Raw genomic sequence first — 25,061 nt, 5'->3', positions numbered from 1 at the left:
TAAACACTATTATTCAACAAAAATGTGATAAACAAAACAAAAACCCAAATGAAAGGCACAGAATATGCTCACCGATCTCAATGCGACACGTTTGGGACAACAACACGTTTGGGACAACAACATGGTGGCTCTCAGTTCGGACCGTGGGGCACTAGATAATGTAACAAGGCATATTTTCCATACTTTAACCTCAATAATATGAGCTTTCATCGTGAACAAAGTAAAAATATACTGCAATTTAGGCTTTACCTTCAGCTGAAGGGAGAACGAGATGAACTTCGAGGAACCAGTAGCAAATAAGAGCTAACGAGGCCAACGAGTTAGCTAACAATGCTCGGCAGAAAAACTGAAGTTCAATCTTTTTTACTCACTTCACAACTTCCAGCTTAGAAGTCGGATGATAAACAGCCATTCTATCTGGGAAAGGGTTTGTTTCGGGTTCGTATCCAGTACTATAACCGTCTTAACACAGACTCTCACGCTGCACAGCTTAACCGTTTCCTCCTCATGGCGGATCTCTCCCGCTCACACACAATGCTACAGACACGGGGAAGAAGGGCGGGACTTGCAGCGGCAGTCTGAATTCTGATTGGTTTAAACACACTGGAAACTAAACTTCCTATTGGCTAGGTCAGTGTTTTTCAACCACTGTTCCGCGGCACACTAGTGTGCCGTGAGTGATCGTCAGGTGTGCCGTGGAAATTATTCAATTTCACTACGGTACCGTATTTTCCGGACTAAAAGCTGCTACTTTTTTCCTTAACTTTGAACCATGCGGATTGTAGCCCGCTGTGGCTTTTCTGTGGATTTTTCTTCAACCACCAGGGGGCTCTCTAGCAGGAAGTGAATCATTAGAAGTCAAAATTGTAAATCAAAGAAGAACGGCTAATTTTCATTTAGAACAACCACATGCTAGCAGCAGGCACGACGGAGAAATGTTTTCAAACTCATATCATGCAGCTTTTAATTTGAGGGTTGTCGATCTGGCACTACAGGAGGGAAATAGAACCGCTGCATTTAAGCTCGGTGTGAACGAAACCATGGTTCGGCTTTGGAGACGGAGGGCTGCGTCCAGCAGATTTATTAGGACGAGGCACTCTGCTGCCCTCTGCTGGGTCCTGATGGAAAACCGAGAGCAGCTTCCAGTTTTCATTTTATTTTATTTTATTAATTGAGGGTGCTAGTATGGTGCGCTCTATAGTCCGAAAAATACGGTAATTGGTTTTAAAAGATTTTTTGAAAATGAACTGTCTGCAAATAATGCCATCTTCGAGTATCTGCTGTAGTAGTAGCAGTGGCGCAATCATGTAATGTTCTTACCACTAGATGGCAGTAGGTATAGCGCATTTTACATTAAAACTAGAATTAGTGATGCATGAATGTTACAGGTAGCGGTGAGAGCACTGAATCTAGAAACACTGTGACGACAGTGATGGAAAAGACAGAGAAGCTCAGCAGTAGTTGGAAAGAACATGAGTCCATTTCCCACAACATGTCTGTGTGAAATGAGCTTCTCAAGCCTGGTTACTATAAAAACTAAAACCAGAGAGAGACAGAGATGTTGAGGAAGAGCTTTGTCTTTCTTCCATTTCTGCCAGGAAATCAACTGTTTTCATCCAAACATGCACAGGTTTCACACCAGGTGGGTAAAATATACAGATTACATTTTGTACATACAACTCTTCATATTGTAACAGTGAATATGAAGTGAAATGTTTCCCAAATATTATTGCTTCTTTCAGAATAAGAATTATTTTCTGTATTCTGGCTATAAGAATGCTGGTGGATTAGTTTGTAAAACACTTTGACATTTTATACAACTTCTTTAAATTTAACACCACAGTGTTGTGGCTGTTCAGGTGTATTTTTGAAGTGGACATGTTAAGTGCAATTTGAAATAAGTTTATTTGATTCCTTTCAAGAGACTTTGATAAGAATGACTATATATAGGCGGCTACAGAGTATCTTTATTTCCATTTTTAGTTGGTGGTGTGCCTCGGGATTTTTTCAATTAAAACAGTGTACCTTGACTCAAAAATGGTTGAAAAACACTGGGCTAGGTAGACCAGCTTCCCTAACCTCCATTTCTTAAAGAGGCATCCCCATTTTATGTAGGTTACACAGTGCTGAAGGGCTTGGACTGTTCAAGACAAGGACGAGTTCAGGATTAATATGGAACAGCTATTGGAACAAACCTCAGTACAAAGCTGTACTTTTCCTTGGAAAGGTAACCATACACTTTAAACTTTTCCATGTTTTGATAAGTTACAACTAGAACTTGTTTTATTGGGATTTTATGTGATAGACTGACAAAGGGGTTTATTGGAGTTCATCCCAGTTTTCCATGTCTGGCGCCTCCTCATCCTGACTCTCATACTGACAGGAGGAACCACAGAGCTCTGTTAAGTTAAAGCTCATCTTCTGAAGTTGGGATGTTTTTCCTCCAACAGGTTCCAAAGGAATCACCTCAAACCAGATGTTGGACTGGATTGTATTTCAATGTCATTTGTGAATGTTAGCGTCTCATTTTCAACAGTGGAGTATAAAGGTTGAAAAAGGTTATCATTAAGTCTCAACATCAATATTTCCACTAAATAAGAGGCAAAAAAAAAGAATAATTTGATTGAGGGAAAAGCCTCTCAGACACTGAGCTCAAAGCAAGATGCCAGACAGCACCAAACTATTTTTATTTAATATTAGATAATTAATTTAATTTCACATAATTATTGCGGTATAGAAGCCATTTGTTTGTTAAATAATTAAACATATAACCCGAACAGGTGATCAACTCAAAACCACTCACACCTTTTTATTTTCCGTCTCTCTGTCATTTAAGCACACCCGTTGCCGTGGCAACCACGATTACTTTAAAAACATAACATTTAGTCCGTTACGATATTAGCTTTTTTCAGGCTTGATATTTATTTTGCAATTATTAATAAGCCTCCCTGAACACAGCGGTGGTTGATTAGTTAATGTTAAACTCCTGTTCTGCTCATTATTTTGGTAATGAAACCGACGACACCTGCCGCCTTTTAACACAATTGTCCAACTTTATTTAACTAAAATGTTACTATTTTTTTTAAAGCCAAGTAAGTTAGCACTTATGGCAAGCTAAGTGCGCTAAACGATTTCAAAGTTAGCAGAAGCACAGAAGCACTAAACAAAGAATATGGGAGAAAAACTTCAGGAGATGCTAAAGCCACCAGTGACACCTAGCAATGCCTAGTTACAGTACTTTGAAGGATTGCCATTTTGGCAAACATTTACTTTCATTTAACGCTCATGAGGTTTACGTAATATAATGCTTAATTATAGTGCTTCATTTATATTTAAATTAGTAGTTTAAGTGTTATTCAACAGCAGTTTACCTTCCTTTTAAAAATGTCTCTCAAGATTTTGTCTTTCCATCATTTTTGCTCAGATGCCTGGAATATGTCTTAATTTTTTTTCCTCATTTAACTAAAAACAAATCCTAACACAGACCCAGGATAGGATAATTAGTCTGGTCTGTGGGGAAGAAGAATGGGAATTTTGTCCGGCCTGTTGGCATTACTCTTGGGATGAGCTAAGGGATTGAAAACTTACAAATGAGTTTGAAAGGGAATATTAAAATGTCCATTGAAGGTTTAGGAGGTATGCAGGCATCCTAACTAAAATGGTTGTCTGATCTTTCAATTTAACTGAAATGCAAGTATTCCTTCAGTGGCTCCTGGAGGGGAGGGACTGTCTAAAAAAATTTGTATAAAACAGCAACTAATTTCTGATCTAAAAATACAGTGAAATGCAAATCCCACTTTATAATGCGTTGCTTCATTTAATGACAAAAGGCTTGAAACGCTTTTTGCTTTGCTTTACAAGCACCTCGGTGTAATTTCATGACCCACGTGTTTCCCCGACTACTACTTTTGTTTCTTCTTTGTAATTAAGGCCCATGTTTTATAGATGTCACGCTGTTTTGTAATTAGAGTTTCTGCATTATAGATGTCTGCAGAACTACATGAGAAGGCAGACATGTGACGCAAGCCTTGCACTTTTGTTTTTTCACCTCTAAAATGGAGAGTGCGCCCACAGAGCGGCAAGGGCCGAGGTCTGCGCCGCTCCGTCCTGGAGCTATGCATTATTGAGTGTTGTCCTCGGCAGGGGGTTGCAACACACATCCTTACAGCGCCATCTGAGAGGATGGGAGTGAGGCCTTGCCAGGCAGTGGTGCGCGTCTCATCTGATGTACTGCTTCAGCCTTATAAATTAGTCTGACATCAGTGGGATAGAAGGGAGAGGACTACCGCATAGAGACAAAAATGGCCTCACTTAGCAACACACACCCATCCTTCCGTACGTCCGTCTGCCTATACCCAGTTGAAAAGGTGCCTAGTAGGAAAACTGAACTTTTATTACTCATTTGTCTGATTTTACAATAACTGATGACAGTTATGCAACAAGAAGGAATGAATGATGACACTGAATCAAAGGGTGAACCCACAGCAGTTCTGTTACTAATCTCTGGTTCATTTGCCTAGAAGGTCCGGTTTGTTTGGGGAAATGCAAATGTGCAATTGAACTTTGATTTAGACTAAAAAAGTGAACTCTACGTCTGTGTCCGCCTACAAACCTCAGCCTTGGTTTGGTTGAAGTGAACTCCAGAGTAGTTTGAATGGTTTTTATGAATGTCAGGCGGACTAGAGACCTCTCCAAGAGCAGGAAGCGAACTATAGTGCAGGGCATTCTGGGTAAATACATCCAAAGCAAACACGCGAAGCTAGTGCTAGCCGATTAATTAGCTTGTGTTGTTTTACCAAAGATGAACAAAATCCTACAACAGAAACAGAAAATATGACACTCAATTTTTTCCCATTTCATGAAAAAGGAAGTTGCACTCAGTATCTTGTTCAGAGGTTTTTCATTCGTTTCCTTCAGTAGTTCTTGGAAGAGCGCCACCACAGGCAATGGGGTGAACAGGTTGCTCAAAGGCTTTGGTTCTTTGGTCCCGTCTGGTTCTCTGGCATAGTCCACACATAGCCAGATATCTGGGAAAACTGATAAATGATTTTATTTTGGCCTTCCATTAACACGAAAACTCATCATATCATTTAAGAACTATTTATAAAAACTCTGACCAAAGTGTAGATTTGAGAAAACTCTGTATTTGTGTTTGATTGTGCACATGGAAAAGCAGAGATATGGGGTACCGCATAGCACGATCTGCAACAAATAATGCGCCAACATATCCACACATTGGCTTTGTGGATATATTCTCAATTCCCAGTCGATGTCATCTTGAGTTTAATCTTTACACAAATTAACCTCCTGGTGCCATGCCTCATTTCTAACTGGAAGTCATGGTTGTTTAGAAGCAATCTGATTGGCTGATTGGTTTTAGCTGTGTGCTACACAGACCTCTAGGGTTTAGGCCTGTTTAAAACAACGCTCAGAGGCATATTTGAACAACATGGCAGAGATCTTCGGTTTTATAAAGACCAAGCTACTGATAATTTTACTTCAGTTACAAACCAACATGGAATGAACTCACAGACTTGCACACAACCACAGTGGCTTCTTTGCATGTTGTTAATCCTAATCATCTTGACCCAAATAGAAGCAAGCATGGATTAAATGCACCTGCTAAACAGATGAAAGCGAAACAGATATGACTGCGGCGCTTAGGAAAGATGAGACAGTGGCCAAACGGCCCTCATTATATGTGCCTGCTGACATTATGGCCAGTATGGAGTGGCTCTTTTGCTTCAGTAATGCTGATCAATATCGCTCTCTTCTAAATGCAACAATTACACCTGAGCTTTAAAAAAAGCCTATGTAGCTTTTCTACAGCAAGGAGGGGAAAAACATAAATCAATGCCTGAAGCTGATGGTTGGGGGGAGAGGGGGGGCGAAGGGGAGGGTCCAGTTTGCCATGGAGTCTGGTTTCATGTGCTGACGATCGGCGTTTCCCTTCAGCCCTTTGTTTTGCATAGAGCTGAACGGAGGGGCCTTCCTTCATTCAATGAAGCTGCTTTGTACTCCAGCATTTTCTGTCTGTTGCACCACTGGCCTAATTTCAAGCGACTGCCCATTGATTTGTGTTTACCATGTTAATAAGATGCTAGGCTCTTTAGGCTAGAAAACCAGTAAATACTTTTACTTGTGTGGCCGTTAGATAAATACTGTTGGGGGAAAAAAAAGCTCTAAGCACTGACTGATGGGATATTGGAAAAAAATAAAAAACAGAAGAGAAATTTCACTTCCAAACCTCAATCAGTTTGATAAGCAAATTGATTGAGTGACAGGCAGGCTTATGACAGGGTGGCCCACAAAAAAGTAGCCCGCGTTACTATAGTATTACTGGCGGCCTTCCATAAAGAAAGAAAACTTGAAATGCCAAAATCTTTAGTCACTCTTTACAGAAAGTGCTGGAAATGATCCCCTTGTGCGTCGATGCAGTTTTGGGCGCGGCTTAACATACGCAACTCTGGGGCATCAATGCTCTGAATTGCATTAAGAATATTGTCTTTCAACTGCTGTAAAGTTCTTGGGTTATTAGCGTATACTTTTCCCTTCAAATTGCTACACAGATAAAAGTCACAAGTTGTTAAGCCCAGCGATTTTGGTGGCCACTCTGGCAGGAAGGCCGGCTACTTTTTCGTGGGCCACCCTATGCAAGGAATTCTTGCATTTCTTGACAAATACATTTCTTGTATTTGTCAAAAAGTGTATATATTCTTGTTTTTCCTTCTACATACGTTTTTATTTTAAAATGTGTATAATTTCATTTACTTTTTCTTTATACATGCTTTTATTTTAAATTATGACAGTTTTGATTCTCCATCGAAAACTAGTTATGTAGGAGAAAAAAAATGTATTTCACACCCGTTTGAAAGGCTAAAAAACAAACATGAAAATGAAGGATATTATTTTTATAATTTCAGTATGTTTTAGTTAATCTGATAAACTAGTGATATAGTTCCAGTTAGTTATAGTTTTCCCTCATTATTACAGTTTTTTATTGATTTCAGTTAACAAAAATGTTTTACTAATTTCCATTTTGGGCTTTTTGTTGTTTTTAGTTAACTGCAACAATCTTGACGACAAGGATAAAAAAGAAAACCCAGATGTACTGGCATCTCTCCAGAAGCCTGAACAAACACAGGGTAGAAAGTAAGCGAGGACGATGCGGCGAAGCGGCAGAGGGAGAAGTCGGGCTCAGAGTCTATTTCACATCACACTGCTGTCAGAGCAAAAGCCTAATGGAACATCCCCACTCTGGACTGGAAGGGTCTGAGCAGATCTGACAGCCTGGAAGAGCTGCACCTTGTCTGCAAACTCAAACACACTCCCTAGCTTGTCTCCCGTTTTACTGCATACACAGGTAAAAACGAAAACCCAGCTGGACTGCGAGCGTCGGGTAAGTCCAACAAGCTCTGGACTTAGTGTTTTATTAGGGGCATGCCATAGCAATGCATAAGGAGAGCAGTACTGACTTGCGAAGCAAGTCAGTACTGCCTCCATGCATTGCATGGCAGGCACCTATTGTTCTACACCCAATAGAACGCCTCTTTATTATTTATTATTCTTCCATCACCGTTAATGCGGCTCGTACCGCTGCGTGCCCACCCACAAAAGTGGTATCAAATCGTGCGGCTCGAGGCCGGCATTATTGCTATTATTTTTATTGGGGATCGGAGTTAAAATGATTACATAAATTAATAAAAACGAAAAAATTTGAGATTTTGTGTCTCACAGAATCAGTAATCTTTCTCTATGAAACACACACACAGGACTGTTTATGGCTGACTCAAAAACCCTTTTTAAATCCCCCTCACAGGCATAAATATCGCCCTATTGGTCTGAAAGTTGGTCATAACATAGATACACATGCATGCTCATGTACAATGTTTACAAAAATTTGCTAGGGCTTATGCTTTTTGTCAGGGTCCTTCAGACTGACGCCTGGTGTCTCCCAAGTATAGAAACTGTGTCTGAAGAGGATTTTCCCGCTCTTTGGCTCTCACAGCTGCAGGGGATTAATTACCATAGCAACAGAACAGCGTCTGGAACTGCAGCTCCCCAGGACTGCACTGTAGGGTTTACTGGTATTTACAACTTCTTGTGTTTTCAGCATTATACTACTGATTCAAGACTATAACCATTACACATATGTCCCCCATGTTAAAATCTGACATAAATAAGAATAAATAGTTGATTAAAAGTCTATGGACAGAAAATAACGTCGCTGCTCCTTTAAGGAACCAGCGGCACAGACGCAGCGCCTGCGATGCTACAGATCACAAACCTGACAGAGAGAGCAGAAGAGGATTCGTAGGAAAAGAGCGGTGATGCTCAGCAAGGCAGGTCATTAGCATTTGTACAAAAGTTAGCATTTCACTGTCTATGACTAGTGCACTAGCACTTTTACCTAAAGTTAGCTTTTACCTAATTTTCTCATTAATTAGACATGTTTAGTATACTGAATACAGTAGTAAAATTAAAACAACATGGTCGTGTTGCTCCACATGCTACTGCCAGCATATTGGCTAATTTTAGCTTATGCATCAATTCTAACATAATGAATGGTACAACTACAGTTTATTAAACATGCTTCTGCCTCTCCACAGGTTATTGACTACGTTGCAGCTTTCTTTAGCATTAATGCTAATTTTTAACATCATAGCGCTGCGTCAAAGCCGACGGGCACACTTTGGCATGCCCCTTTAAAATTTCTGCAGGAATTTTCTAGTTTTTATCTGAGATTTCCATTTTGTTTACATTTTTTTCCTTTTTTATTCTTGTGAATTACCAATAGTGCTTAACGTTTTCCTGCTGACACTTTGGAGTCGTAATCCGTGTAATGACTGGCGAAGGTTTGGACCGAGTTAATAGAGCCGAGATGCAACCAGATGGCAGAAAGAAATGAGATGTAAAAACATCACAGCAGGTTTGGAAGTCAGCTCTGCTACCAAGTAAACCACTGGTATGGATGACAAAGCAACAAACCCCTTGCAGTGCTTCCAGCTCTCTTCGTTCCCCCTCATCTATTTTTTCATGTTTTGTCATGTAAAAACTGGAAACTTGGATATTGTCTATTCTCCCCTTAGTTCCTGCTAAAACTACAGCTGAAACTCTTTAGGGATTGTTCTTACCAGCTGTGCATGTTTGCATTTTGTCACTTGCTTACAAAATGTCCTCACAGCATGATGCTGCCACCACAGGGATCACCTGCAGTGTTAGTTTTCTTCTAACATAAAGGCATAAAGGTTAGCATTAAACTTTCAGCGGATATTTACCTTATTTTTAGTAAATAAGGTTTTGAATTCAGATGCAAGCCACACTTTTCAGATTTTCTCCCCGCCCCCATTGCAGTTACTGACATTTAGTGTTGTAGCTCAACAATATCCCTAATTGTTCATCGTTGATTGTTTATCAGTAATGCTGATGCGGTGATAACCTTTGTGATGTTAGCATGGTGGTTTATGCTACCATTAATTGCTTCCACTGGGAATTCCAGGTTGGGTCCGTTATGAAACTCCCTAGTAACGGATCTGTGTTCTACAGCGACGGTCCGGGTTTTTTTAACCCATCTTTTCGTTGTCTCCCAAACCTGCATTTTTCTGTTCACCCAACACTGGGAGCTCCCTTTCCACCGTGACCCTCTTCGCTGGCACTCTGTCTCTGCTTTTTACATTCACACCCAAAGTGCACTTAAGCACCGCTCCAAGTGGCTTATTCCAGACATGTTTTTTTTTTTTTAGCTCAGCAATTCAATGAAATAAAAGCAAGGTGGGTCACTAAAATGAAGCGGCATTGAAAGCTGAAGCAAACCTCCAAAACACTGCAACTGGAAGCGAAACAGTTCCAGCTTTCAGTGCAGGTTGGTGGATAATTAGACACAAAATAGGCCAGTGGAATAGTGCTAGAGCTACAGATTTATGTTTCTTTTTTTAATAATAAGACCAGTGAGCCATGTAACGGAAGAAAAAAAACTTTTAATTTGCATGAATGTATCTGTTAAATCAGCATGGGAACACAATTTGTAAAAACTCTGTGCTAATAGAAAAGAAGCACACCTGCGCCTATTAGCTAGCTGGAGGCAAACTTGTTGACATACATGCCCTGTGGTCTGTACACAGAGGCAGCTGAATGCTAATATGCAAAACCACATTGATATTCATGCGCTAATGTTACCTCTGGCCACTGTTTCCAACAGGTCCCAGTTTCACTTCACTCTATCATTTTTCCTAATGTTTCAACATTTACTGACAATCTCTTTACACAATAAAGGTTGAGACACAACCCTAATAAATAAAAGAAGCAGTTAAATCAAGTTAATCTGAGGGTCTTTAGTTAATTGCAAATATTTGCATTTTAATCTAAAACAATATACATTTAACAAAATAATCTACAAAATAAGTAGCATTCTGTATTCAAAGCCCTTTATACTGCTGGGTTACTGAATAAACAGACTTCCTCTGTGTGTAGTGTGAACTCTTCAGCTCAGTCAGTCCAACAGCAACACAGCTGAAACCCACTATAGCACACTGCTTTAATGCTTGATGGTAAAAAGTAGAACATTTAAACAATAGCTTTGTATTTTATGAAGCAGGACATCAACTCTTTATGTAAATTTAGTTGGCAGACAGAAGTCATGCAAATGTTGCAAACTGAATGATCAAATCAGTTAAACAGAGAGGAGGTAAGCTAGCATTGCCTTAGCATCTCAGGATATTCCAGTTATTTTTCTGAATAAAATATATGACGATCCTAACCATAATGAATTGTAGCTGTGATCTTATTTGTGTTACTCAAAGTATCCTGCCAAGACACTGTCAGGGTTATTAGATATAACAGATGATAAGATGTGATAAATGTTTTCATATGACCAAAAAGAGAAAATGTTTTTTTTATAGTTCTACAATAATTAAACCTACAGTGTAGAATAATACCTTCTTAAATACTGTTGTATAGATAATTTAATGTTTGCAGGTGCACTGTGGGAATTAGTAACAACCTATTTTTACATTTTACACTTGTTATGTGGCTCCCAGTAGGACACAGAGGAAACAGATGTTCATTCTCATTAAAAATGTCTCAGCCCTCTTGGGTAGAACAGATTTAGTCACGAGTCCCTCATTCGGAACAGCAGCTTATCATTACAGTCCGACTTGTTAACATGAAATGGAGTCTTGACAAAAGTTCAGTCTGGAAGACTCTAGTCGCACCTGCCTCATCAATCAGCGCCTCCCTCTCTGCAACCTGGACCTATCAGCGCCAGTCCAAGCCTCGCTCCAGCCAATCATCGTTTGGGCTCCAGTTGAAAAGGACCTTCACCCATGGCCTCCTCTGCTCACCAGCTGCGATCGACCCACCTCCGCCCCATCTCCACCTTCTGCTCCTGGCTCTCAGGCCTCATCCTCCTCCGACCGTCGCCACCAGTACAGGCCCCGGGGGGTCTACATTCCTATGCTGCATCAGGAATGTTCATCAAGCTTATCGAAGTCCAGCTCGACGTCCCTGGCCAGGGCCTGAACGCCAAAGACTTTGTTTATTTCATGTTCATTTTGTCATTAAACTCTTTTAATCGCTTTCTTTCTCCGTTTGAGTCTCTCCAGATTGAAGTTGTCTTTGTTCCCGTGGAGCTGGCACTTATTTTCTGCAAAATTTGATTCAGTAAATGTTCACAATGTCCTTGGATTCATGTGTTGTTTCTGACGTGTTTATTGGACTTTGTGGAGCTACATGAAGTAAAGATGACATGACACCCCTGGTTGGTAGATTTTACTTGGTGTCAGATTAAAACAATACAAAACAACTGGAAGGGTCTGACTCAACCAGCAGGTCTAACCGCAGGCCAAAATTGACTTTCAAATTATTCAGCCCATCACATTTAATAAATAATTAACAGTTATTTACTGGTAAAGATGAGGCAACACTTCAATCTGTACTACAGGAAGCTATGCCTGTTAAAGAGGTTACAGAGACTGTGCGCACAATGTGACCCATTTAAAAAAATATCAATTATTCATTATTTTGAGGCAAAGTTTAAAACAGGCTTCTTTCTATGAACTTATTTTATCTATAAATGTGAAATGTTTACATCTGGATTCTCTTCTACAGCCAAAACCAAATATTTACATACACTTTTTGAAAAGACATTTTTGTCAGCGTCTTGCATTACTGTGAAGTATTTCACAGAATTTGTTTTTATTTTTTATTTTTTTTATAGAGATTTCTATTTCCTTTCTTTGAATTGGCCCATTCCTCCCAACAAAATGAGTGTAACTGAGTCAGGTTTGTCACACACACTTTTTCAGTTTTTTAAGTTACACTTACCAATGATAGACTCAGAAAAGCTAGCTAGCTCGTACGGCTTCATTAGCAGCTAGTTAGCGATAGCCTCAAGCACATCGAGTCAGAATGGAATGAAGTTGTCTGCATGCTACTCAGACTTTTGCCTGACAGAAAAGTCCCATGGGAAAAATAAACTACACAGAATATACCAGATTAAATAGTCCTGCCACGACAAAATTTAAGACCTGTGATTAACATATTTAAAGACTTACATAGTATTTAAAGGACATATTAAGGCCTTCATTTTAGATACATGAATTTAAGACTGGGATGGGCAGGCTCCCTGATTTAACAAAAAATGACATAACTCCCTAACATTATTAGCAAATTCTAAAATTGTTTAGACATTTTAGTGTGTTAACCTCTGAATTTAAATAGGGAGAAAAAAATTCTCCCTCCATAATTTGAGTTTAGAAAATGAAAATTATTTGACTAATTGTAGCTAACTTTATAGAGGAATTTAAATATATAAATATATTGTTTCCACTGTAATTTGCCACAAATGTTGTTGACTAAATGTTGTGGTAATCTCAGCATGTTTCAGTATCCTCTGCTTTAACTCACTTTTCTGTTTCTTTGTTCTCCACGTTTCAGAGCTGAAAAGGCATATGTGAACAGCATGTATTGTCATAATTAAATTAATGTAAGCCCATTAATGCTGCAGCGATCATTTTAATTTGTCAGACAGAGCTGCAATTAATGCTGATACTTGCAACAACTCTGGATTAGTTGTCCAGGTCTTCTCACTGAGATAAGGACAAATGAATTTTATTTTTTTTGTCTGATGTAGCTCAGAAGTGCTACAACAACCTGCCTACCACAGCTTCATGAGGTCACACTCACTCTCAGCTGAAAAGTGACTTGCTGGTTCTTTAAATCAAAAGCAGGAATGGCTCACGCTGCATTTCAAGTGCTAGAACAATGAAAATTAAAAATGCAACATGCCACTTTGATTTGCTGCAAAGTGAATCCACTCCGAGATATAATTACTGACAGAATAAATACGAGTGGGCGTAAAAGACTGAGGGTAAAAAAACAAAACAATAATCTACTTCTACCCATAAACCCTGCCGCGGCGCCCCTGGACTCATGTCATAATTATATGAGATGTTCTTATGTTGAACATCTTCAATATAAGACGAAGATCATCCTATCCTTCCTATCCCACATTGAGCATAAGATGAAGAAAATCCCAAAATGTTCAAGAAAATCTTCATAGCATGAAGGTGTTCTTCGCCATATGAAGACTCTCCTAGGTTGAACATCTTCAGTATAAGAATTTGTTCAACATAAGCAGCTCAACTTCTTATACTGAAAATCCCATGTAGGTCAGTATGTGCAAACATACAACGTAGCATAGGGTATTTTTTCTACAAGTAAACAAGGTAATGGGTCACTTTTGACCCACAAGACAACACAAGGGTTAAAACAGATCCTCTGATCCACGTCTTTCTTTTTCCAAAAAAATAAACTCACTCTGCCTACAATGACAAAATATAAGTTGTAGTGTGCCAGCATTAAGAGGAAAGCACTCCCTGCTCTGAGAGTAGTCACTAAGCCTTGGTTACAGTTACAATCAGTCTAATCCTGCAGGCAATTTGTCTGTTCATGCGAACACTTTGGAGAAATATAGCGATGATTAATTTCAACCCTCAGCCAGGACTCCGTTTTAGTGCCATTAAGGATGACTCATCGCACTTTGATGATATTCTTTGAGAGCACAACGCTGGATCTAGCTAATATATGTAGTCAAACAGCCAGAGTAGCTAAAACACTAAATGTACTCTGCACTTCTTTTGACTCTTTAAAGGTTTTTTTAAATTTATTTTCTGTATTTTTGACCACTATAATCAGATTTTTTTCAAAAGTGATAGTTTAATTTATGATTCAGTCGCCTGTTGAATGTATTTTACTCATCTGGTGTTGCAGTACAAGCCACCTTTGATTGATATTTAGAGAAAAATATAATATAGGAGAAAAATAAATAAGGACATAGTGGCACTAGAAAATAAACTGTTTTTCTGCTTCAAACAGGTTTAGTAATATTCCAGGCCTCACGCGCCGTTGACTGTTCGGCCAAACAATTATTGGCATAAAGCTGCCATTAGATGTGAACCAGAAAACGCAGTCTCATCTCCATAAAATTCATTCATTCTGGATGCAGCCACAGTTCCTCCATCAGTTCTCCCTGAGTGCGCAGCTAAATTTGCTCCTGCAGGTTCACGCCGTGGTCTGCACGTCGGCGCCGGCTTCTAAACAACCGTCTCCTTCCAGATGGTCCGCTCACATAAACCCTGCTCTTCGGTTTACAGGCTGCAGCTGCAGGATGAGCCGTCTACAAAACCCTCTGCCGTCATTATCACTGTGGTTTTTGTTTTTCTGAGCAAACCTTTCAAATTTGTCTTTCCCTGAGGACGAATACATGAAGCAACTGAAAAAAAATAGAGTTAACTTGATACAACCAGAAAAAAAACAAACAAAAAAAAACAAACGGAAGAAATCAATGTTATAAATGTTTTGCTACTGAACCCAAACAACTTTCCTCCAGTTAAGATTCCAAGATTACAGGAAAGTTAGAAACTTTTCATGGGAATAAATCTAGAATTTAAAATCCTTAAAGGATTTAAGTACTATATGCTTTCCAGGCACATAGTGACATTTTATTGCACAATCAAGAAACTATGTTGTTGTTCTTCAGTTGTTATAAAATACTAAATATATAAAACATGACTTCAAATAAATTTCACTTCCTTATTTGATGTCTTAACATTGGGACAGCTCCTGTGCTTTATGAAACTCCGCCTTCAGGAAATCATCACAACATGGTTCCTCTATTAACCCATTAACAGAGTTTTCACCAGCGTTGCTCTGAGAAATAGCTCCTATAATGAGCTCAACAGTTCCACCATGTGTTTGCTAATTGCTGCTGGCTAGTCTGAAGGAGCTGAGTGGGAAGTTGTGAGTGAGGAAAGCTCTGTGAGGCTGAAGTTCAGGAACTGCAGCTCTGCACAGTAAAAAAAAATTTATATGTAACATTTTTAACATCAAAAACTGTTAAATTACGGAAAAAAACCTGTTAAATTATGGAAAAATTTCCGCTGGAAATTCCGTACATTTTCCTGTTTTTTTACGGAAAATTTTTGAACTAAAATACTGTTAAATTACGGGAAACTTCTGACGGAAATTCTGTTAAAAAACTGAAAATATCCAGGCAAAAAGTTACCAGGACGTTTTCTGTTTTTTTTCTTCCAGAATTTCCATCAAAATATTTCACAACATCACAACTGTCCATGAACTTCAAACACGTCCCGGGGGAGGTGGGGACATGGAGTCTGAGTGGACCATGTTCCGTGCCTCCATTGCCAAAGTGGCTTATCGGAGCTGCGGCCGCCAGGATGTTGGTACCTGTCGCGGCGGCAACCCTTGAACCCGTTGGTGGACACCTTCGGTGAGGGATTCTGTCAAGCTGAAGGAGTTCTATCAGGCCTTTTTGGCCTATGGGACTCCAGAAGCAGCTGATGGGTACCGGCGGGCGAAGCGGCATGCGGCTGGGGTGGTCGCGGAAGCAAAAACTCGGGTGTGGGAGGTGTTTGGAGAGGCCATGGAGACAGATTTATGCACGGCTTCTGTTGATTCTGTTGCCGAGGTGGTCAAAAAGCTCCTTGGTGGCAGGGCCCCGGGGGTGGATGAGATCCACCCGGAGTTCCTTAAGGCTCTGGATGTTGTAGGTTTGTGTTGGCTCACACATCTCTGCAATATCGCATGGACATGAGGGGCAGTTCCCCTGGATTGGCAGACTGGGGTGGCGGTCCCCTTGCTCAAAAAGGGGGACCGGAGGGTGTGCTCCAATGACAGGGGGGTCACACTTTTAAGCCTCTCTCGTAAGGTCTATTCGGAGATCCTGTAGAGGAGGGTCCGTCGGATAGTCGAACCTCGGATTCAGGAAGAGCAGTGTGGTTTTCGTCCTGGTCGTAGAACACTGGACCAGCTCTACACCCTCAGCAGGGTCCTGGAGGGTGCATGGGAGTTCGCCCAACCAGTCTACATGTGTTTTGTGGACTTGGAGAAGGCGTTCGACCATGTCCCTTGGGGGGGTCTTGTGGGGGGTACTCCGGGAGTATGGGCTGTCAGGTCCCTGTATGACCGGTGTCAGAGTCTGGTCCGCATTGCCGGCAGTAAATCGAGCTCGTTTCCAGTGAGAGTTGGACTCCGGCTGCCCTTTGTCACCGATTCTGTTCATTACTTTCATGGACAGAATTTCTAGGCACAGCCGAGGTGTTGAGGGGATCCGTTTTGGTGGCCTTAGGATCACATCTCTGCTTTTTGCAGATGATGTGGTCCTGTTCACTTCATCAGAAGAACTGCGTACCCTCAAGAAAGGGAAGCGGCTGTCTGCTGTAAAAAAAAATCAATGGGTTCACTGTACAGCTGTGAGTTCATCCACTAATCAGCCGTGACTGATTAGTTTTTCAAGAATAATCTAAAACACGACTTAGTCAGTTAATAAATAGCTTTTTTTCTCATTTTATATTGTTTCTGAACTGTTCGTGCTTTGTAGAGCAGGGTGCAATATGTCGATCGCGGAAGGTTTTGAGTCGATCTCGACATTAGGAGACAAACTGAACGCAGCCAGGACGCCGAGACCAGAACGTCCTCCTCTGACTCCTTATCAAAACGTTCGTAACTTTATTAAAGAACAACAAAAAAATCAACAAAACGTCTTCAAATTAATGACCCAACAACAATAATAATCTCAGTGATAACCAAAATAACGAGCAGAGCAGGAGTTTAAAATTAACTAATCAACCACCACTGTGTTCAGGGGAGCTCTTATTAATAATCGCAAAATAAATATCAAGCCTGCAAACCTAATATCGTAACGGACTGAATGTTATGTTTTTAACATAATCTCGGGTCAGCTTGTGGAGGAGGTTGCCGTAACAACGGCTGTGCTTAAATGACAGAGAGAGACGGAGAGTAAAAAGGTGCGAGTGGTTTAGAGTTGATCATCTGTTCAGGTTGTTTTACCTTTGCTGTGACTCATCACAGCTGCTGTAATTTCTGAACGTTCAATAAACGACAAACTTGAACTAATTACCTCGTTCTTTGTGACTATACGTCATTTACAACAAACATCAAACACGGTAAATATGTTTAATTATGTATTTAACAAACAAATGGCTTCTACTGCGATAATTATGTGAAATTAAATTAATTGTCTAATATAAAAATATATAGTTTGGTGCTTTGAGTTCAGAGTCTGAGAGGCTTTTCCTTTATATCAAAAACAAAATTTTGCCTCTTATTTAGTGGAAACATTGGTGTTGATGAGATTTTCTCCAAAATTATGACCTTTTTCAACCTTTATAGCTCCACTGTTGAAAATGAAGCTCTAACATTCACAAATGACATTGAAATAAAATCCAGTCCAACATCTGGTTTGAGGTGATTCCTTTGGAACCTGTTGGAGGAAAAACATCCCAACTTCAGAAGATGAGCTTTAACTTAACAGAGCTCTGTGGTTCCTCCTGTCAGTATGAGAGTCAGGATGAGGAGGCGCCATGTTAGGAAGAGAAGTGGAAGCTGCAGGATCTTCAGAACAAACAGGTCATGATGCTGGGCTGCTGATTATCCCTCTGTCTGGACACAGGATCAATAGAACCAGTTTAAAATATAAAATGAATGGTTATATGCCAGACATAGAAAACTGGGATGCCCTCCATGCCATGATGTTCAGAATTTAGGTCTCATGACATCTCAAGGTGTCAACATTGCAGCCAGTGGGCTGAAGGAAATACAGCTTTATTTTGTAGCAATTCAAGGACTACCAGCTTTTATTGCTTCGCAAAAAAATTCATCAGCACAGAAACTCCAAAGCACACAAAGAAGCTATATATATATATATATAAAAATTCCCTTCTCACGGGAATTTTTATATGAGATATATATATATATATATATATATATATATATATATATATATATATATATATATATATATATATATATATATATATATATATATATATATAAAACTCTGGCAATAAATATATTTTATTTATTTTTTTCTTGTTATAGTACCCCCAAGAATTTAAAACTACTTTCACCACTGGATATAAGTTTACTTTAGTCAGAAGTCATTGTTTAGAGCTTTTGTGTGTGTTTTGGTCCTGTTAGCCTGTGGCTCTGCACTGCAGATAGCCGTTCTGAGTTTAAGTACCCAACAAGTCACGTTGCAGGACTTTGAGCTGATGTGAAGGTACCTCTGGGTTTTGTGTGTTTGTTAACCTGCCTGGACGCCCGCTGTAAATATGCTGCACAGCTTCTCCGTCTTTTTTTCACCTGAAGAAAAGTACAATAAACTCCATCTACAGTGAACATTGGCATTGGCCTTTCATTTTAGTCCAAGTCATAATAGAATCACCTTTTGTTTAGTGATTGCATCGACAACAAAAGGCCTGTGATAGTCACAAAACTATGGAGAAAATAAAACTTTTTTTTTTTTGCATGGTTGAACCCATTTCAAGAAAAACTTCAGTGCCATTTTAGGGTCGCCTATATTCTTTTGGGACAAACAGAACCACTAATGTGGGTATGAACGTTTCCTTATAACATGCATAACGGAAAAAACTTGTGTGGCTAGGGGACCAAAACTAGCTTCATCCCAGGTCCCACATTCCCATAAACATAACCCTGTACATGGCACTTCAGGGGTATTAAAGCAAAATTGACTTTTTTGAGCTTTACATCACATTATGTTATTCCTTCATCAAAAAAATACCTGGAGTGTTGCCTTGATTCCTTCATGCATATTTGCGAAATCCTTTAATCTACCATGGCAATGGTTGCCACAGGAGATTGCTGCCTATTTAACATTTGTTATGTCACAAAGCTCAGAGTCAGCAAAAAGACAGATGACTTTCACCAAAACCACTCCATTGAAGGAAAACTACCAGTGGCCAACCTGTAATCCATTAAAGACTAATAAATATTCTAGACAAAAGTTATGAAATAAATAAATAAATAAAAAACCCAGAAACACTTGGAGTTTTAACAGCAATAATTAGCTTTATAAATTAGCTGCCAATGTCTGTTACTAATAAAAATAGTGAATTTAATGTCTCATAATTATTAATTATTAGAAATGTCAGCTTGCTTTTTTGTAATGAAAACAAAAACATTCCTGGGGAGAATTTCATAGAAGAGTCACTCAGCTAATGAGTATTAAGTACTTTCAACAGTTTCATCCATTAATTAAATGAGTGGCAGAGGGGAGGACAAGGAAACAAGGAAAAAACACTTTTACTGTCCGCACATGATTCTCTATGTTGTTCCATAACACTGTTAAACACCGGAATGAGCCAGGCTGCTTTCATGTCTTTTTTTTTTTTAACAAGCGAACGATAAGAGCATTGTTGTGGATTATTTTAATGACACACAGCATGTAATCAGGGGCTTTCTTTCTGGAAACGAACATCATGCTTCTCTGAGTGGTTTAAGGGGCCGTTAAGGACATGATTAATAACAGCTTGTTGTTCTTCATTTTTGATGGATTGTTCGCTGCTATGATGCCTCAGAATGTATTTGGACATGCTACATAGCTTATGCTACATGTTTATGTTTCAGCTAACACACGCTGTCTGGCAAAAGTATTCACACTCCTTCGACTTTCCCTTAATTTTGTTGCAAAACGACCAGAAAGCTAAACGGATTTTATTGGGATTTTAAGTTATGTCCTAACATCAAATGGAACAATGTAGAGACGGGAAAGTGGAAGAAAAACTAAAACCTAATATTTATGATTAGCGTTTTGACGTTTTGTCAGCATTGAAAACATTTAGTGCACTTAGCTTTTCCTAAATTGATTTTAAGTGGAAGCTTGTGCGTTAGCACTAGCTTCTGCTAAATACCTTGTTGCTATAGCTTTTACTGGAACTAATGTTTATGATTAGCGCTGTAGGGTTAGCAGAGCTAGTGCTTTAGTTAGCGGTTCCCACCACTGCCTTCCTCCTTATGTTCACCAGACTTTCTGTTGGTCAGCCACAGAAAATCCAAAAATGTCCAACATGGGTGAATACTTTAGCAAGGCACTGCAAAGACTGCAAAAATATTCAGTGTTTGAGTCCTTCTGGCAGAATCAATAAGCAATTTCCTTTGCTTTCCCGATGGGGAAAAGTAATAAATAAACCAACTCCAACAAAACACTTAACGTTATCATTCATGATGCTGGTTTTTGGTCCCAAATCAATCAAAAACAAGGAAACAAGCTCAATCCATTACATCAACGCGAAACACTAATTAAGATGGATGTGGCAGTCATTGTGAGCAGCTTAATGGCTGCTGTTATTTATGAGTAGTGTAATCATATGACCAGGAGAGTATATTACAGAGATGTATCAGCCTTCTTTTACCCATCAGTAGTTTGATATTTGAGTCACTGCTCATACAAATATTAATTGCAAAATAGACAATTGAATTCCTTCAGAATGTATTACATTTCAGACACAGCACTTCTCTGATCAGAACTCGCTTTTCCAGATGAACAATGTGTTCATTGACACAGTCTGCATACACCTCAATACAAACAGTTGGTAGAAAAAGCAGCAAAACAAGAAGCATCCTCTGCCTGCCTAATGGAAGAGCATCAATACGAACCCGGCAGGAGGGAACCATTTTATGAGACGATCGATCCAAGAGGCTTTACAGCAACCAACATGAAGCGAAATGCCGAATGCTCAAGAAAAGAAATGAAAATCTGCTTACTTCCCAGACAAAGAGAACTACATCGTGAATTGGACGGGAGAGTAAAAACATCAAATGAGTCAAAAACAATCAGAAAAAAGTTTCATAGCACAGTCTCATTTTCTCAAGTTTCTCTAAAGTGCAATACCAAATATTTCTGTTTTTAAATTATTTTGACAGACTTGAGTTCAAATATGGTTTAGGAAGCAACTTTTCATACAGTAGCTGATACTCTGCTGATGTTTAGAAAGACCCAACATTATCCTTTTTCTTGCAGCAACATACAGAGAAAACTTTTACCGTAACTACATTTATTATTATTATCACAAGTTAGGAATAAATATTTATGAACAAAATCCCAAGTGATTATTTATTGGCACCCTTGGCGATCACTTTAAATTAGATTTATAATTTTTTATATATGGACACGGCCCACCACTGCGCTAATTGCATTAGTATTAATTCTAACACTAAATAACTAATCACAAGCATTAGCTCTGCTAACACTAAGGTGCTATCCATCATAGTATTTAGCAGAAACTAATGCTAAGGCACTATACCAACATGGTATTTAATGGAAGTTAATTCTAAAGTCCTATATTAACACGGTGTTTAGCAGAAGCTAATGCTAAAATGCTATACAAATATGATATATCACTGAGTGCCTTTAGATCTAGACTAAAGACTCACCTCTTTACAGTTGCCTTTGAAGCAAAATTGATTATTAATGACGGCACTTCATTAAATGTAATGTTTCGATTATTGATTCTGTGTTCCATGATTGTGTTTTTTGTGTTTTTATGATGTAAAGCACTTTCAAATGCCTTGTTGCTGAAATAAATTTGATTGATTGATTGATATTTAGCATAAGGTAATGCTAAAGTGCTATACCAACATGGTATTTAGCAGAAGCTAATTCTAAAGTGCTATAACCACACCAGTAAGAGGAACCTGATCCCTACCACTTGGGGAAAATCAGTTCTGATGTGTTTTACCATAAGCATTAGTATATTAGAAAACATTATGACAATATATCCATCCATCCATAGAGCTGACACTAAATAAAGGGGAAAAAGGCCAGAGAAACAGAAACTCTGAAACTAAAAGCAAAGAAGTGAGACTAATATGTTCATGGCCTCATCCTCAAACTGTAAAAAAGGGGCAGCGTTATGCGTTTTCACGGACATAGTACCATTTTATAGCATAGTTCAGAACTATGTCACCTTCAGTTTTTACAAAAATGCAGAAATTATTAAAAAGGACTGAAAATTATTTTACTTTGTAAATGACCACCTTGAAATATTTCTTTGTGAAACTCTGACCTCAGGAAGTCATCACAACAAAAAAGAAAAGAAAAGAACTGCTTGTTTTAATTTATGTTCCCTTAATCAATAAGTTATTGATTCATAACTTATCTGAACAGGCATAGCCGCAACTGATGATGGTAAATATATTGAGCACCATAAAGCACCCATAAACCTGACTCCCTGAGCAGTGAGCCATATGTAAAATACTGCTAATATGTTAATATATTGTAAAAGTAATTGTACTGCTTATTTTATCTTTTTCTCATATTGTCATGTTATAACCAGGGGTGAAAGTAGTTTTAAATTCTTGGGGGTACTATGACAAAAAAAAAAACGTTGCAGCCCAGTGGCTGCATTGTTGACACCTTGAAATGCCATGAGACCTAAATTCTGAACATCATGGCATGGAGTGCCTCCCAGTTTTTCAATGTCTGAGAGGCTTTTCCTAACCCTTCCTGATAAAGTAATCAAACAATTTTTTTTGGCTCTTATTTAGTGGAAACATTGATGTTGATGATACTTTCTCCAAAATTATGACCTTTTTCAACCTTTATAGCTCCACTGTTGAAAATGAGGCTCTAACATTCACAAATGACATTGAAATAAAATCCAGTCCAACATCTGGTTTGAGGTGATTCCTTTGGAACCTGTTGGAGGAAAAACATCCCAACTTCAGAAGATGAGCTTTAACCTAACAGAGCTCTGTGGTTCCTCCTGTCAGTATGAGAGTCAGGATGAGGAGGCGCCATGTTAGGAAGAGAAGTGGAAGCTGCAGGATCTTCAGAACAAACAGGTCATGATGCTGGGCTACTTATTATCCCTCTGGACACAGGATCAACAGAACCAGTTTAAAAGCTAAAATATGCCAGACATGGAAAACTGGGATGCACTCCATGCCATGATGTTCAGGATTTAGGTCTCATGGCATCTCAAGGTGTCAACATTGCAGCCAGTGGGCTGAAGGAAATACAGCTTTATTTTGTATCAATTCAAGGGCTACCAGCTTTATAATTTTATTTTTTTCTTGTCATAGTACCCCCATGAATTTAAAACTACTTTCTCCCCTGGTTATAACTATAAACTCCAGCAATTTGTCATGGTATTTTAAAGTTGCTCTGTGTTGATGGGACTGAATAAAAGTGAATCCAAGAGGAAAACCTGCAAAACATTTGAACCTGAGGTGAAAGTTCATTATCCAGCAGTTAATATCAATACATGCCACACTTTGTAATTTCCAACAGAGTTCTTAGCATGGCATTTTTTATGCACTGTAAACCAAGCATCGGTTTGAAAAAATGACAAAGTGTCCCTTTAGAATCTTTGTTATTTCTGCTTTCACAAACGTTGCCACCTCCCTTAGAAGACGCCAAAGAACCTTCCTGAATAAAAATCAGTCGAGTGTCGCTTTAATATTCAGCTCATTCTGCACTGTCAAGAGGCAATAATTTATTCATAGTCGATTCTAATTTTCATTTTGGGTAAAACTGTCCTCCGCAGAAAGAGATAGGGGGCGAAAGATGAAAGGAGGAAGAGGTGGTGCTGGCAGGGACTTTGATCAGGGTTGAAGAGTGAAGATTAATCTTGTTGTCAGGGATGGGTGGCAATGTGAGGCACGCTGTGTTTCCATCTATCTCTGCTCCAGCTGCTGGGTTTGGCCCTGATCTCCTGCCCGCAGAGGGAGGAGGAGAGGGGAAACGGAAATGGAAAACTCACAGGTAGAGCCCCCGTCAGAAAGCTCCACAGGAAAAGTTTTCATCTGGGAAGGACGGCAGTGATGGGAGGCTTTAGCAACGGAAGAAGAAAGAAAAATGACTTTTTATTTCCGAATTGGATGTGTGTTTTTTATTTTGATATATTGTGTCTTTTTAAGACTGTTCCTAACTTCCTTGGGATTGAAAGCTCAGGTATTTGTGGTATGTACTAAGGATACACTGATGGCGGTTTTCTGGCCAGTTGATATTTAAGCAACCTGACCTTCTGATTACAATTTTGTTCGAAATCTTAAATATTAGAGGATCAGAAAAATTTAGAGTCTATAGAGAATTGCAAGTTCATTCATGATGCTCAAAAATCAATTTTAGTCTTTATTATGTAAAATTATATTTTGAATGACTTGATAGTTTTTACTTAAGAAAAGCCAGGCAGCTGAGCTAACCTAATAATAATCATTTACATTACATTTTACACACAAATGAAACCTTATAGAATTGTTTTAAGTAAGTTATATTTGTTTTATTGTCTGGACCGCTTGAATAGAAAAATTGATTACTGAATTAAGAATTGTTTCAGAATCAAAAATTGTTTTAGAATTGAATCATGACTCCAAAAATCAAAATCAAATTGCTTAACACTGTTAATAGACTTTCTTTTAAAGTATATTAATGAAAGAAAGTCTCTAAATTGGTAAAAGTGGGATGATTATTCCATCCATCCATTTTCTTTACACCCTTGTCCCTTAGTGGGGTTGGGAGGGTTGCTGGTGCCCATCTCCAGCTAACGTTCCAGGCGAGAGGCAGGGTCACTCTGGACAGGTTAGCAGTCTGTTGCAGGGTAACTCAGAGACACACAGGACAAACAACCATGCACACACACACTCACACCTAGGGACAATTTGGAGAGGCCAATTAACCTGACAGTCATGCTTTTGGACTGTGGGAGGAAACCGGAGTACCT

The 25,061-nt window shown here is 39.1% G+C and overlaps 1 protein-coding gene and 1 long non-coding RNA gene across 2 annotated transcripts in view; one reads left to right on the top strand and one right to left on the bottom strand.

Annotated features, from left to right (window-relative positions):
• The window catches only part of nrg3a (neuregulin 3a), a 555,594-nt gene that overhangs the window by 296,530 nt on the left and 234,003 nt on the right, over positions 1-25,061 (bottom strand). The window lies entirely within an intron of this gene.
• Positions 2,190-9,068, top strand: LOC103476568 (uncharacterized). Its single transcript, XR_535495.3, has 3 exons — positions 2,190-2,227; positions 7,062-7,399; positions 8,798-9,068. It is a non-coding gene; the product is annotated as an uncharacterized LOC103476568 (long non-coding RNA).

The sequence above is a fragment of the Poecilia reticulata genome, chromosome 15 (assembly GCF_904066995.2).
Source record: "Poecilia reticulata chromosome 15, P_reticulata-male-v2, whole genome shotgun sequence".
NCBI classification, from domain to species: Eukaryota; Metazoa; Chordata; class Actinopteri; order Cyprinodontiformes; family Poeciliidae; genus Poecilia; species Poecilia reticulata.
The sequence above is the reverse complement of the archived record's forward strand: the minus strand, read 5'-3'. Positions and strand labels throughout refer to the sequence as shown.